Below are 16007 nucleotides of genomic sequence, written 5' to 3'. Positions count from 1 at the left end.
AGAGCTTATAGAATTCAGTCCACATTGTTGCATAGTGACCAAGTGTATATGTATACATCCATTTGTTGGTGTTTATCTTTGTTTTCTCTGATTATCTGGGATTTGTGGTTAGATGTCATAAGATAATTTTGGATATTTTTAGCCATTATCACTTCAAGTAGTCTGTCCCATTCTCTCTTCTCTTTCTGTGAACCTAATTATAGTATGTTAGGGCCTTTGATATTGTCTCACAGATCTCATATGTTCCATGTTCATTGACCCCTACTCTTTTGGTTGGGGTAATTTATATTGACCTATCTTCAACTTTATTCATCCTTACCCTGGCTGAACTGAGTCTACTGATGAATCCATTGAAGGGACTCTCTATCTCTTGTAAATGTTTTCCACTTTTAACATTTTATTCCTCCTTATAGTTTCCATTTCTCTGTTGAAATTACTTATCTGGTTTTGCACATTGTTCTCCTGGGTTAGAGCCCTCAACATATTACTTAACTTTTAAAATTTCATTTTAGGTATTTCCAACTTATTGAGGGGGCGTATCTGGTTCTGTTAAGTTCTTTGTCTTTATGTTTTCTTTGCTGTCTCGTATGCATTGTGATTTTGTTGTTGTTGTTTGCAGTACTGCGGATTGAACCCAAGGCCTTTGTAATGAAGTACATCTCCAGTCCTTTGAAAAATTTTTAATTTCAAGATGGGGTCTTGCTAAATCCCTGAATTGCCCAGATTGGGTTCACATTTGGCATTCCTTCTGCCTCAGCCTCCCAGAGTACTGGGCTTACAGGCATGTGCCACCATACCCAGCTTGCCATGTGATTTTTGAAATTGTTGTTGCAAGCATAACTTGTATAGAATGCTGGAGACTGAGATGCATAATTTTTATGTCTGTAAATAGACATGTCTTTCTACTAGGCCTGTAGTGTTGGGATTTGAGTGAATCTAGTTAAGAGTTGAGCTGGGTTTGAGTTTCTCTGTTGTTGTGATTACCCTTAGTGTACCTGGGCTTCAAATTCTCTTAGAAATATTTTGTTCTTAAATTGAGAGATTGTGTATCACAAGTTTAAATTCTGTTCTGAAGTTCAGGTCTCCCCCTTTGCACTGTGCCTAGTGTCTTTTTACATGCTCTTTTTCTCTTCTCTCTCCCAGTGGTATTTTGCTTTTACTGTTCCTGCAAATTCCTTAGCTTGCAGGTGGGGACGAGTAGTGGTGGGATGTGGGCTCTGATTTTCTGGGTTAGGCCTCAGTTTCAGGTTCTTGCTACTCTTGGGGTTGTTGAGGTGGATTCATTGGAGAATCCTGCTTCTCTCCTAAAAGTAGGGCCCCCTCCCCTCCTTGCCCTTGCTGTGAGCTTTCACCATTGTCCTAAGGATAGAAGCAGTCATAATTTTTCCTTTCTGATAAAGGCTGGTTTTCCCTGATGGAGCCAGGGAAGTGATCTGGGTGGTGTCTTTTTTTTTGTCTTTGTTTTTGAGACGGGGTCTCACTATGTAGTTCAGGCTGGACTTGAACTCATTATATAGTCCAAACTTTTGGTCTTCTATTGTGCTGGCCTCAAACTTTTGGTCTTCTACCTCTGCAAGTGCTAGGATTACAAGCCTGTACCACTGTGTTCCATTAGACGCATCACAATGCTACATCACAATGGGTACTCCTCAGGGCTCTTCCCTCTGAGTGCCTGAGGGTTAGTGTGGGGAAGAAGAGCCAGGGGAAGGTTAGGGTCTCCCCAGTTTCTGCAGCTATTGGTGATTTTCCATTGTAGGTCGGTAAGACATATTAGACTTTCACCACTTCTATCTGAACTCCCCTTTTTATTGTCCAGTGGTGGTCCACTCCAGGTAGACATGTTGTTTCCTGTTTCCTTGGGGCCAGTCTCTCCTTACTTTCTGAGCCAACTGGTTGCTTCCTGTTGAGTTTTAAAGAAAGTTCTGAATTTGAAATTAGCCTAGTTCATTCTCATTGTAAGGAGGGCAACAATCCTTCTTCCAGCTCTCTTATTTTAGAGTGGAAGCTGTCACTGAGCAGGGTTCAGGGAGGTCCCTCTAAAGAGGAGCTTGGGATCTCAGCTCAGCCTAGGCGGGTCCTTGATGTATGGCTATAGAAAAGCATTTCAGAACTCGCCAATGAGAGGCATAGGCTGATTAGGTAGAGTTAAGGCAGGATCCACTCAAAGGCAGGTAGAGTACAGGTGCTCAGGGGTGAGACACCGTGGTCTAGGTGGGGTTGGGGATATATGTAATTCTCTCTATATATAGTTATATAGATCTATATACTGTATACAGAGCTATATGTTGCTATATCTAGATACAGATTATATAGACCTATATTTATATTGTACACAGATCTATATGTGGCTATATCTAGATACAGATACATGGTTTTGTAGGTGTCCTTAAGATGGATGATCTAAGATGTTTTGCCTAAGGACAATTTTTAAATCATTTATCATTACCTGGTGTCTGTTTCTTTAGTTTAAATCAGGTTGTTGCCCTTTAGTGGGTTAAAAGGAAAGCTGACATTGTCAGCTAGGTTCAATGGTGGGCTTATCATATCTTTAAGAGTTTTAGGAATTTGGGAGTGATGGGCCTGGAAAAAAACAACAGGCAAGTGAGTAAAGGTATGGGTAAACTTGGATAACTTTCATCATGCCTTAAAGCTACAGTTTCCTTATTTCTTTTCTTCTTAGCTTTATTTCTTCTATCCGACCTCAAAGCCAAAAATTTGGTTACTCTTAACATTTTAACATTCACATTTACTTACCTCTAAATTTAACTATTATTGCTTATCTCCTAAATAAGATCAAAATTTTAGAGTGGTTGCCTCTTAACCTTTATCCCCTCTTCCCACATTGTTACTCACATGTTTGTTTTGCTTTGTTTAAGCCACTGCAAGCCTATAAAAAAGAGTGAACATTCACTGTTTTTCAAATTTATTTCCTCACTACTCTTCATCTACCCCATTTCTCCCTTTGTTCAGTTTTCTTCTTTATGTATAAAGAATGTTCTGAAGTAGTTCCTTCACTTAGGGCCTCGTAGTAAACTTGGTATTTCTGAAAGTGTCTTTACTTTTTTGCTCAAAGGATTATTGAACTGGGTACAGAATTTGGGGTTGACAATTATTTTCCCTCTGATATTTAATACTGTTATTCTCTTGAGTTTTGACAAGTCTTACTTGTTAATGAGAAGTCTGTAGTTCATTGAAGTGTCTTTGTAGATAGGCTCTTATCTTGTTTCTTGGGTTACCTTTTACATTTTAAGATTTTTTTGTTTTGTTTTTGATCTGTTTTTTGCAATATCTCTAGGTATGGATTTGGTTTTATTTGTCCTGTTCTCATTTGATGCATTCCATCAGTCTGAAGATTTTTGATGTTTTCAGTTGTGGAAAAAAAACCCTAACCATTGTCTTTTAAAATATTGTTTCTTCACTTTCCATTTCTGGAACCATTATTTAGATGTTAAGCTTTATTAAGGGTTTCATTAAAAACATTTGAACATATTTTTAAATATAAGGATTTTTGTTTTATTCTCTTATATCTGCTCTTTAATTTTCATAAGGGCATTTTCTTTGAACATTTTAAAATATAGTTATATTTAAGTATCCTTTGGATTATTTTCTTAATGTAGTTCTTGAAGAATAAAATCTCTAATTCATATTCTGTCCTTTCCAACTTTTTTGCTTGTTTCTTTATGCGGTTTGCAATATTTGACAACTTGGGAATTGTTGGCCTATTCCTGGGTATGGGATGTTCTTTGGAGTGGTTTTGCATTTGTCTCTTTTTTTGTTTTGTTTTGTTTTTCTCCGGTACCAGGAACTGAACTCACGACCTTGCGCTTGCCAGGCAGGCGCTTTTTGCCGCTGAGCTAAATCCCCAGCCCCTGCATTTGTCTCTGATGAGACCCTTTGGGCTCACTGCTTCTGAAGTTTTGGACCTATTTTCAGATGGATCTCTGGCACCCCAAGAAGTACAGTGGTTTTGGACTCCATATATGTCAGAGCAAAGATCTGGGTTTTCCCTTCTGTTTTGGTTATTCTTTCTAGGCACAGCCTTGGGCTGGAGTGGGTAGCCTTCCTTTTTCTTTTTCAGCTAAGGACAGCCTTTGAGTCCTAGTTTGTGCTAGTGGTTTACTTTCAGCCCCTCCTTCTCTGCTTCCTCCTTCTCTTCTTCCTCTTCCTCCTCCTCTTCTAATTTTTTTTCCAGACAGGGTCTTGATATGTAGGTCAGGCTAGCTATGAATTCACTATGTAGCCCAGGCTGAAGCTCATAGTGATTTTCCTGTGTCAGCTTCATTGGTGCTGGGTTTGCAGACATACACCACCATGCCAAGCTAACTTTCAGCTTCTTCTTTCTCATGCACAGACTCTCCTGTTTCTTGGCTTTATAATCATTTGAATTTTCAGCCCTGGATGTAGTAATGAGCAAGCTTTGTGAAGAATCTCATTTAATATGCTTCCTGTTTTTGCATCTCTCTTCTTTTCTAGTTTCTTTTTTCTGTTAGAAAGTAGTTCAACCAGTTAGGAACCAGGAAGCAGTTACAACTATAGGCATCCTCTATCCAGAACAGGTTATTTACCAAATGTGTATTCAGACATTGGTTGTGTATTATCTGATAGGAACTATATTACTTTAAAAATGAATTAGTTTCCCAGTAACCTTTAGCAGCCTGCTCTTTCCATTATGGAGGTGAAATTTGCAAGCTCTTTGAGACTATAATCAATGTATAGGAAGTGTGGGAAGGAGAACTTTAACATTTTCAATAAGAAGGAAGTACAGTATAATGGTTTCTAACCTCAATTAGTGTCTTAGCCCACTTTCTACTGCTATAACAATATTGCAGACTGGATACACTGTAAAAATACAAATTTATTTGGCTCATGGTTCTGGAGGCTGGGAAATCTGAGAGCATGGTATCATTGTCTGGCTAGGGCTTTAGTGCCATGTTATCCCTTGGCTGAAGTTGCAAGCAAGCACCTGCAATACCAAGAGAGGGAATTGGGTCAAACTTGGCCTTCTTATTAGTAAGCCATTCCTTCAATAATGGCATAATTCAGTAGGCTGTGCCCTCAAGACCTAATCACCTGTTAAAGGTACCACTTCTTTTTTTTTTTTTTTTCCAGTACCGGGAATCAAACTCACGACCTTGTGCTTGCCAGGCAGGTGCTGTGCCGCTGAGCTAAATCCCCAGCCCCAAGGTACCACTCTTAATACTGTGACAATGGCAAGGAAAGTTCAGTGTGAGTTTTGACTTTCAAATGTGACAGTGTGACTTTCAAACCATAGTCTTCTCTTTTGCCACCTGCCGGCTACCTGTCCCAGTTGTTACAAAATGCAGCCACTGTTTTCGAACTTGCCACTAAATCATCACCACTCGTCTTAGCACATGACCTTGCCTCCACTCCAGTGAGAACCTTGAGCCTTCTGGCTGATTTCCTCAGCTTCTGGCATCATCTATAAATTTATCAGCTGCTAGTCTTCCAGAGCTGCCTTCCCCTGCTATCTCAAGATGAGATGCTTCTTGATGCTCCATGCAGGTCCATTCCTTTCCCCTTTCCAGAGGCCCTCAGCTTACTTCTGCTGCTTTGACAGTCTTTTTGGCATCTACTTATCCCTTTCTCCCCATCCTGTTCTTAGTGGTTGTGTGTGTGTGTGGTTTGCACCAGGAAACATCTCGTGGGTAGAAGCCAGTGATGCTGGCGGACATCCCACACACTCAGGATGACCACCATGACAAAGAATGACCTGGCGCCACATGTCAGCAGAGCTGAGGTTGAGTCTTGCTGCATCCTTAGAGTTTCACTTTTTGACTCTTGTTTTTCCCTGCCTACTTCTGTCCCAGCTGCCAGCGCTCTGCCTTCTCATCTAAATACAGCTAGCCTGTCCATTTCTCCTTCACTCCTCAAACTTTGGCTGTTGCTGTGTCTGGCTTCCCACCCCCATCTCCACTTAAATTGTTTTTGCTGAGGTCTTTTGTGACCTCTTGCATGCTGCGTCTAGTGGAGTCATTTAGTCTGAATTTTATGTGACATTTCTGTTGCACCTGACACTGTTAATCACTGTGTCCTTCAAACCATATTCCCTTGGCATCCATATTCTCTGTGTCCTTGCCCTTCCCGATTCACTCTTTACGTGTTGCTGGCATGTGGGTTTGACTTCTTATTCAAGGGTTATCATATGTTATTATCAAGGGAACATACCTCAGTTGGCACCTGGGGTTTTAGTTGTACTCATATGCAGATGTTTTTCTAAATTTCTAAATTCCTCCCTAACTTTCCCCTGCAAACTTCAGACTCAGGCTTAATGACCTGCTGGAAATCTACACCTGAATATTCTGCAAGTAACTTACACTCGGCATGTGTAATGTAAAGTACATCATCATTTCCTCCAATATACTCTTCTTTATTTAAAAAAAAAATCCCTGTTTAATAGTTCTGCCATCTGTCTCAGGCTCCCAAGACAGGTAGTTGGGTTTTTGTTCAACTCAGATATATTATTATCTACACTTGCGAGTATAATACAAAGTAGAATTTTCATCACACCACTGAGCTGCTTGAAAGTCTGTACTGGTGCTATCTTGCCAATAGGAGAAAGAGAAAAGAGAAAGACTAAATTCCCTTATATAGGCTGTCAGGCTCTCCTGGCTCTGTTCTCTGCCTCCTTGCCTTACATGTTTTCCCTGTCTGCCCAAGACACTATGCTCTGGCATGAATGGTTCCCTGGAAATTTGTTTCATACTTGCTCTTCATTTTATGTGAGCTCTCTCCTTTGCCTGGGATTTAAAAAAAATTTTTTTAGAGTGTATGGGTTGCTTTTCTGAGTCGTGAGACTCCCCATTCCTCACCCCAGTTCTGACCCCAGTTCTCTGCCCTCACCATTTTGTTTACATATACCATTTTAGAGGGAGCCGGGACTGGATAAACTCCGGCATTAGTCCTGAAAGGAAGGGGGAGGGGCGCTGGCAGTGGTATTTTGCAACTCTTCAACCATGTAGCTTACTACCAGACTTTTCCTTTCTCACTTTCTACTACCTCTAATTTTCTTATCTTTCAAGGATTCTTCTTGAAAAATGTATCTTTTGAGGGAGTACCTCTAGTCATTGCTGACATATTTTTAGGTTCTTCGGCTCTGTTGGGCTTTGCTGTCTACTCCACTTTAACTTGCTCCCTGGATTCCTCACTGTATCTGCTGGGAACACCTCTCATTCCCAGGGCTACTCTGGGTTTATTTTCCTATTTGTTTCCCTTACTTCATTGGGTTTTAATGTGAGAGGAAAAATAAGCATGTGTGTTTTGTCAGCCATTTTAAAGTAGAACTTCAGAGCCCCCACACCTCATGTGATTTCCCATTTCTCTATTGTAGACATCATGTCTTATAAAGTGAATTCCTTCTTTTAAGTTTGATTTTTACTAGCACATATTTGCAGTACATAATGCTTACATTCATCAAGAGTTGGTACGTGTACATAACATATTTTAATTCCTCTTACATCCTCTTCCCCTCCACTCTCTAAAGTGAATTCTTATATACACCTTTGATTTCTTAAATGCCAGCCTTCTGCTGTTCCTCCCTTGAGTCACTGTGGTTGACGGTAGGTGATGGGAATGCGCCACACCTGGGAAGGGTATGGAGGAAACGCTGCTGATTCACCTTGCCTGTTAACAGTTTACAGTACGTTGTGCTGGCCAGTCTGGTCAGATGTTCTTATTTTTGTTTGACGTGCTAGTAAGATTGAACATTTAGGTAATTCATTTATTGGCCATTTGTATTTTTTTTTCTGCATTTTCTTTTCCTGTTAATAAAGTTTTTTTTTTTTTTTTTTGGTAATATCTGTTTGCAAGAGTCTGTTAATTCTTGCAACATGAAATAAGCAAATACTGCCAAATGTAAGATATGTTGCTGATCTTTTTCAGTTTAGATTTATTATGATCTAGTTCTTGGAAAATGAAAATCACTTCTTTTTTAATTAGTAGTTCGTACCTCATAATATGGCTGTGAATATTAAGAAATAATGTAGGTGAAGTGCCCAACAGTACTTGGTACACAGTAGGCAGCAGTACATATTAGTTCTTTTTATTCATTCTTCTTTGTCAGATTATTAAAATAGCTACAGAACTTAATATATTAGAGAAAGAAAAATCACATGTATTTATTGAACCCTTGTTAAATCAAGGGCAGTATGCCAGATACCTTGAAGAATACAGATGTTTAAGGCTGCTTCCTATTCATGGGTAAACATTAGCTCACTATATATATTTTTACATTTGTAGGCTCCTCCCCCCCTTTTAGCATGCTGTTCTGAAAACGTTTAAGTCTTTGAGCTGTTATTTTATTTGAGCACAGAACACTTTAAAGGTTGGTTTGCCACATTTAATCTATTACATCTCTATGAGAGGGGTTATTAGCTCCATTTTATAGATCGGGACCCTGAAGGGTGATCTGCCCAGCTTCTGGCAGGGGTAAAAATAGGATATATGGGGATGTGGAAGAATGCTAACCATTGTATTTCCAGCCTCGGTAGGTGCTGAATAAATATTTGTTGAATGAGTGAATAATCTTACATTAAACACTATGTTAAGCCAATTCCTATATCGTATCTCTACTTGTACTCTAGTACTGAGCCTCCTTTATATTTTACCTGGTTAAAATAAGCATTAAAATTCAGTGGCTGGTATGGAGGACATTGGAAGTTGGAACAGAGATAACCACAGTGTTTTAGTCACAATGAAAAAAGGCTTTGAGGGAAGATCTATTTGTAATACTCATTGTATTTGCCAGTTTAACGTTTTGCAAGACTGCTTGTGTGCTTTTTGTTACGGCTGAAAGGAGTTTCCCAAATTTGGGGCCAGGGTAAATGGCTCAGTTCTTGCACTTTAAGGATGACTGTGCTCTTAAAGATTTTTTTATTTTAATCTGTAGCAAAGTAAGAAAAATTAGCATTTATAATTAGGCTCAGGGACTTGAGGGAAAATTGTTTTAGATGGATGAGTTAGTAAATACATAAGCTTTTAATAGAATAAGTGATTACTATATCAGAGTTCACTCTGTATTTAGGTTTTTGTAGTTGGTTCTCTTGGATAGTTGAACAAAAGCTTTTAATAAAAATGGTCAGCCTCATTATCGGTTTTGAGGTGAGGCACCCATGAGTTTATTAGAGAGCAAGTAGTGTTAACACATACATCTTCACTCTACACATTGAACACTGCATTTAGTCTTAAGCTTGCTTGTTTTTTTCTGTGCCGGAAATTGAACTCAGGACCTTGTGCTTGCCAGGTAGGCACTGTGCCGCTAAGCCATCTCCTCGGCATAAGCTTGCTATATTCACTCTTTTTTACCTTTTTTTTTTGGTGTTGGTCCTGGGATTGAACCCAGGGGCTCATCCATGCTAGGGAAGTGCTTTCCCACTGAGTGACACCCCTGGTCCCTGCTTTGTACAAATTTTATCAGTAGGTAGACCTGTTTCTCACCTTTTTGGTTTCCTGAATTCATTATTCTACTCTGAATACATTCAGTGGGGCTTACAAACAACTATTGGCTCATAAAGTAACATAATTGTTAAAATTTTTTTTTCTAAGACCTAGGGGTTGAAAAACATCTTGGCTTGATTCAGGCCTTGAAACTTCTTCCTAGCTCTGTGACCAGGACAAAGATATGTAACGACTCTGAGACTGTTAACTTTTTATCTGTGTTAGGATTAAATGTGATACTGCATTAAATAAACTCACAAATAAGGCAGAACAGTGCTTGGCACCAGATTTGAAGTATTTTGCTCCACTGAATTGTTTTTCGTTTTGTTTTGTATCTTTTATGCTTTTAAGTTGCATGAGGATAGGTCTGATCTGTTTTGTTCATTATAGTATTTCTTTCTCACATGTGATGTAGGACTAGCGTGGAGTACTGGTTTATAAAGTAAATATTTGTAGAATAAATGAATAAATGATGAATGTAACATTTTCATGGAAGTTGTAGTTGACTATATAATGAAGTGGGCTCCATTTTGTCACTGAAACAAATTTGTAACAAAACTTGTAATAACTTCTCAAGTTTTACAGCCTAAAAACCAACTTTCTTAGTTTTACATTAAAAAGGAAACCTTTGGAGTTTTCTGTACTCATATTTTTTCAGTCTTTCATCTCAAGTGTATGATTCTGAGTTGTGAATTCACTGGCTTGCTGTGCTGTCCATTTCATGAAATGGGATTCATGTAAGCACTTCTGAAATGATGTATCATTCCGCATAGCTATGTCTTTATTAGTGTATGCTTCTGATACATAATAGTTATATTAGTTGGGAGAATAGGTACATGTATTACTTATATATAATTTCTTGATCCATTTCTTTAGAGTTGTTTATAATAACCCTCAAGTGTTTTTAAACAAAGTTTGCTTATGCATTTTTCCAGACCTAGTTCAAATCCTGCCTCCTGTGTAAAACATGACTTCCTGAGTCTGAAATGAGCACTTTCTTTGAACATTGATAGTCAATTTTTTTGCATAGCTCATTTGCTAAATGTGAGTCTGAATTGTCTCATCTTGCTTGTTGTCTTATATAGGATCTTGAGATGTTTAATGCTAAATGAAACCAACAAACATTTATTGAACACCCATATGGACCTAATCTCTGCATAAAGTTTTCATGTATTCCAGTTTTCACTATTGGATTGTAAGACACTTTAAGGAAAAGATAGATATGTACTTGTGGGTTTCATGAATGATTCTTTTACATAATGAAATGTGACCGGGTGATTATTTGATATATTATTAATGCTAAGAGTGAGTTTGAAGTGTCATTTTCATTTTTAGAACCAGTCTAGCACTTGTCTATGATAGCTGAACCCATATGTATCTTTCCTTTTTTTAGTTCGTTTTCACATATTTTGACTTATTTTGGTTTATTTCTCCTCAATCAAGGTAGAAATATTATCTTCCCTTGCTGAGCTTTTTCACAGATCCTTTAGGAAAACCTACCATTTCATATATGTGTTGTCATTGTAATTTTTTTTTTTTAGGGCTGAGGATCAGTGCAGATGCTAGTCAAGTGTTCTACCACTGGGCTACATCCCCAGCCCCCATTTTATTTAACTTTTTGAGAATCAGGATCAAAAGAACAGAAATAGAATTTCCATTGTGCATAATAAATTTGTTTTCTAAAAATGATTGGGGCTTAAATCCAGTATCAGCCTAGCACCAGTGGAGGGTATTTTGCAAAGGGAGTTAGCACTTTGAGGCTTTTCTTTGAAGGTGGGCCCTTCGGAGACTTGAAAGAATATGTATGAAGTATGTAGGATATTTCTTGTGGGAGCCCCCTCGATGGAGTGGGGTTAATAATTGGAATGTTAATATAAAAAATTGGTAAAGTTCTATGTAATTAAATAAGAATGTACGTATAGCTGTTTTGCTGTAATGCATATATTTCTTCACCTGTAGTTGATATAGATCCAAGGCATTTTTCAGCTGCCAGAAGCTTTGTGTCATCCTTATTATATGAAGTATATCCATAATTGATCCTCTCTGTGCAGTGAGTCCACTTTGGATTTCATGAACATGAAGCAATAATTTAGATAACTCATGAAACCACCTAGCACAGAATGATAGATTTTTAGAGTTCTCTTGTCTGTTAATGTTATCTAACTCATACCTAATTTGACAGCCACATTTTAAAAGTGACTCATCACCTTTGTTGTATCTTGCCAAAGCATCCAACATAATTTTCAGCGAAAGGGCAACTCTCTTTTAAGTCGTTTGCATACTATTTAATTGAAAAACATGTACTGATTATTGCAAGAGGAATTGAAAGACAGTTTTGGAGAATAAATGCAACTGGCTTTTGCATTTGCATACAGCAAATGCTAAGCATACAGCTCAATTTAAGGGAGCAAAAGTATGAAAGTGGCCGAGACAGTTACCTGTTAGCCAAAAATGTTGCTTCTGTTGGCATCATCCAGTCTCTTTACAGAGGTGATGGGGGAGTAGGTAACAGTTATGTCAGGTCTGTTAGGAGACCTGCTGAAGGCCAGTATGGCTTGAGTACACAGTGGCAATGGGCTATTGTAATTGATTTTATACTTTTCAAAAGGTCCATTTTCCATGAATAACATGCATTTTTACAATCTAACAATGGATAACTGTTATACAGAGTGCCTGAAGAAAATCAGTATTCAACTAAGATCTCTATGTAGCTTTTCCCCAATTAGAGATCCCCCCTTCTCACCATCCATACCTCTTCTTGGCATTTGAAGCACTTCCCATATTCCTTTATCTTAGCACTTCTCATGTGGACTTAATTAACCTGTTTTCCTTTTCTCTAAGCACTTCCTCCTAGGAGCTTTTATACACAATGTCGATCTGCAGTTGGCCTAGCCCAACAGATTGTATGGAAGAGAAGTCTGGCCACTTGAATAGATGTCACAATCCAATCTTGCTGAGATGTAGTTTTTATTGATTGGGCCTAGAAATATAAGCAGTCATTATCTCTAAGTTCAGTCCAGAAAATATTTTAGTATATTAGACGCAGTTGAATGTATTCCATATCTAAGATACTGTGCTGTGTCTACAAAGTCCTGAGTGGATTCTGTCTGTGGGTGTGTGTATTATTACTACAGTAGGACTATTTGAGGAGAAGAGTTCATTAGAGCCTAGAGGAACCCAAGAGGATTTGACAGTGGATGGCCCTGAGCCAGACTGGGAATGGTAACAATAACTAGTTTTTTTCAGCAGATATGTACTGCTTTGTGGCATTTGGTAGTCTAGATCTCCCTCAAATTCCTTTCCTTTTTGTCACACATGCCTTGTCTTCCCACTTGGTTTCTGGCGTCCTTCCCTAGCAGTATCTTTGTTTTCTTTAACAATCTGCCCTTGGCCATCTTCCTCTGTCTGGGCTGGAATGCTTTATTATTGTAACCCTAACCCTGAGCTTCTGGTAATAGTCTTTCTCACTCTTATAGCACTTTTATATGCATAACATATCTTTTACTGTACTGTAACTTCTTGAGGGCAAGTTGCATCTTTGTAGTTCTTAAAATATCTGGTATATTATTTTCTAAGCAGTAGGTGCCACATGCCATTCTCTTAAATTTAGCATTATTCCCCAAATTTGGCCCCTTCTCCAGGCTTTCCTTTTTCCGTTCATATTACTTGAATTTTCCCTTGAATTCCACATTTGGTCAGCAAGTTCTGTTGCATCTGTATTCTTTTCTTTTTAACTGGGTGTGGTGGCATGTGCATGTAATTCTAGGACTCTTGGAGGCTGAGAAAGGAGGCTCACAAGTTCAAGTCTTGCCTGTCTTAAAATCAAAGAAGAGCTGATGGGCTGGGGATGTAGCTCAGTGGTACAAGCGCCTGCCTGGCAAGCGCAAGGTCCTAAGTTTGATTCCTGGTACCAAAAAAAAAAAAAAAAAAAAAAAAAAGGAAAAAAGAAAAAAAAGTAGCTGAGACTGTAGATCAGTTTGAAGGCTCTAGGTTCAATCCCCAGTACCAGTAAAATAAAAAAGGAGAAGAAGATTTTTTAGCTACACCATTCTTTCTACTCTCATCATTGCATGCCAATTAAAACCCAAATATTTAGTGCATATTGTGTTCTAAGCACTCTGTAGGGGCTGGGGATACAAATATTCAGATCCAGCCCCTTGTTCCTAGATTACTAGTGGGGGAGAGAGAAGTACTTACTTTGATACTTGATTAAGCAGATGTTTCTTAACTATCTTCTCTGTGCTGACTGCTGCAGGCATGGACCTACTGTAGTCAAGAGTCCTTTTCCACAAGCTGCTCATCTTCGAGGACAAGAAGCCTATAAAATACAACTACTGGATTTCCTCTGTTCTGAGGTACATTTTTCTTTCATGTTTTATCATTTCTGAAATCCAGAAGTCTGAACCCTTGCATGTATGTTTGAGTTTTTTTTTTTAAATTCCCCCTTCAAGAACTATTGTGCCTGCTTACAACAGGTAGAACCGTATAACTAGAAAACTATACTTATCGATGGAAAGTATTGTGACAAATGTGCAGAACTGCACTGTTATATGGTACATAGAAGTATTCCATATGTACCTGGAATACATTTATATTAAAGTAACCACACATAGCTACTAGCTATGTGTGGTTACTTAAATATAAATAAATTAATTAGCTATTAAATTTAAACTCAAATTATGTAAAAGATTCATTCCCTCAGTTTCACTAGCCACAATTCATGTACCATGTTTCTATTGGGTGGCGCAGATATAAAACGTTGGCATGATTGCAGAATGTTCCAGTAATCGTAGTCTAGGATGTGTTTCTATAGTTGTGCCTGAAGGGTTTGAAAAACTTTAGTTATTTCCTGGCATTATTACTACATGGATTTCTTCTTTCAAGGTGGTGGTGTCAGGGAATTTATTTTCAGTTTTACCAGTGCATGATGAGTAGATAGTAGATACCCAGACAAAAACAACTGGAGTGTTAAAAAGTTTAGCTACAAAGGGGAAAGCTCCACATTTTCATAACAAGAGATAGGAAGCCTTTTAATAAACAGATTTTCTTATGTTGAAAATTTAAGAACTTTGCCTAAGTTTATATCATTTATCAAGTGGGATTCAGGGAGGCTCATTATGTTAGAAGGCTATGGCTTAACAGGACACCACAATTAAAATTTCCAAATTGGATACTTAGGAGATACTCAGGACTACATGTAATTTCTCAGGGAAGATAAAATTGGGTATAATAAATGGAAATATTTATATGAACCATTAACTCCCGTGGATTTATTTCTCATTTAGTGAGTGTGGTTTGCAATGGAATGTGGAGGAAAGGTTTCCTAATTTTTTTTCTTGTTTCTATTTTTTTGTGTGGTAAAACATAATTTATTCATTCTCCTATTAATGATTATCTAGGTAGTTTCTTGTTTTTGTACAAAAATTAATAAAATTATGAATGTTTTTGTACAAGTCTTTTGGTGGGCAGATGCTCCCATTTCTCTTGGGTATATTGAGTAAGAGGGAAGCTGCTAATCCATAGCATGAGTACATAATGCCAGTCAGTTTTATGAAGTATCAGGACCAATTTGTGTTGCTTTCTTTTTGATGCCACAGAATGTTAAAGTTTGTCATGTATGCATTTTTCACTATCTGAGCGTTTATTTCTCTCAAGCCTGTCTTAAGTCATTAATCACTATAATGTCACAGATCTTTGCGATCACTAAGAGTAAATCTGAAAATAGTACAATAGTACAAAATAATATCACTCAAATGGCCTTAAAGAGTAGAGAAAGTATTGTATTCTCTCCCTTCATCAGGCAGTCTTGGTTGACTTTCAAGACAATGGTCTTTGAAGAAACTTGTTCCTCTCTTTGTAAATGATTGTGTTGTGTGCTGGGTTCCTGTTGCTTTATGCTATGGGTGTTAGTGTACTTTGCCTGTCATTGATATCACTAGTAAGTGTGGTGCTGGGGATTGAACCCAGGGGCTTGAACATGCTAGGTAAGTGGCTCTACCAGTGCGCAAACCCCCAGGTCCTTCTGAAAGTTTAATTCAACCTAGTTCAGCATAATAAGGCAAGTTTTGAGCTGCATTCTCAGTACTGGCAGAGTACTTTCTGAGCCACTTCCATGCCTAAAGAGCAATAACATTGTGTCCCCTGGCCTCAAAACCTTGCCTAGTGGGGGTAGAGCATACATAATGGTGTAAGACCAACTATAATTGTCACTAGCTTGCAAGTAAAGTGCCTGGGGGCTGCTTTATCCCATCATATCACATGCAGTTTGGGTTGCAGAGAGGGGATGATATCCCTGTAAAGCTCCGTGGGACGAGGACAGTGTATGAAGTTAATTTTGGAAGCATTTTGATTGTGGTTATGGTGTATATCAGGTGAAGGGAACTACTTGGTAGAGTCATGAAGCAGGAAAGTTTACTGAGTAGGTTTCAGAATTTGTTCTCCAAAGCAGTAGCACAAACATCTCCTGGAAACTTGTTAGAAATGTAAATTCTTGGGCCCCACTTCAGACCTATGAATCCTGAAATTCTGGGAAATCCCAGAAATCTGGGTTTTAA

The 16007-nt window shown here is 38.3% G+C and overlaps 1 protein-coding gene across 6 annotated transcripts in view; it reads left to right on the top strand.

Annotated features, from left to right (window-relative positions):
* Cdkl5 (cyclin-dependent kinase-like 5) overlaps positions 1-16007 on the top strand; it is a 205828-nt gene that overhangs the window by 18958 nt on the left and 170863 nt on the right. For 4 of the 6 annotated variants that reach the window (XM_013509898.1, XM_013509896.1, XM_013509894.1 and 1 more), the window contains exon 2: positions 13709-13808. The exons of 1 other annotated variant lie outside the window; for it this stretch is intronic. The gene's annotated coding sequence lies outside the window, so the exon portion shown is untranslated. Of the gene's footprint in view, positions 1-1677; positions 1757-13708; positions 13809-16007 lie in introns of those variants that run through there. One more of the 6 variants, XM_005414443.2, reaches the window with a different exon arrangement.

Source organism: Chinchilla lanigera, unplaced genomic scaffold (genome assembly GCF_000276665.1).
Source record: "Chinchilla lanigera isolate Chin_1 unplaced genomic scaffold, ChiLan1.0 scaffold00185, whole genome shotgun sequence".
NCBI classification, from domain to species: domain Eukaryota; kingdom Metazoa; phylum Chordata; class Mammalia; order Rodentia; family Chinchillidae; genus Chinchilla; species Chinchilla lanigera.
The sequence above is the reverse complement of the archived record's forward strand: the minus strand, read 5'-3'. Positions and strand labels throughout refer to the sequence as shown.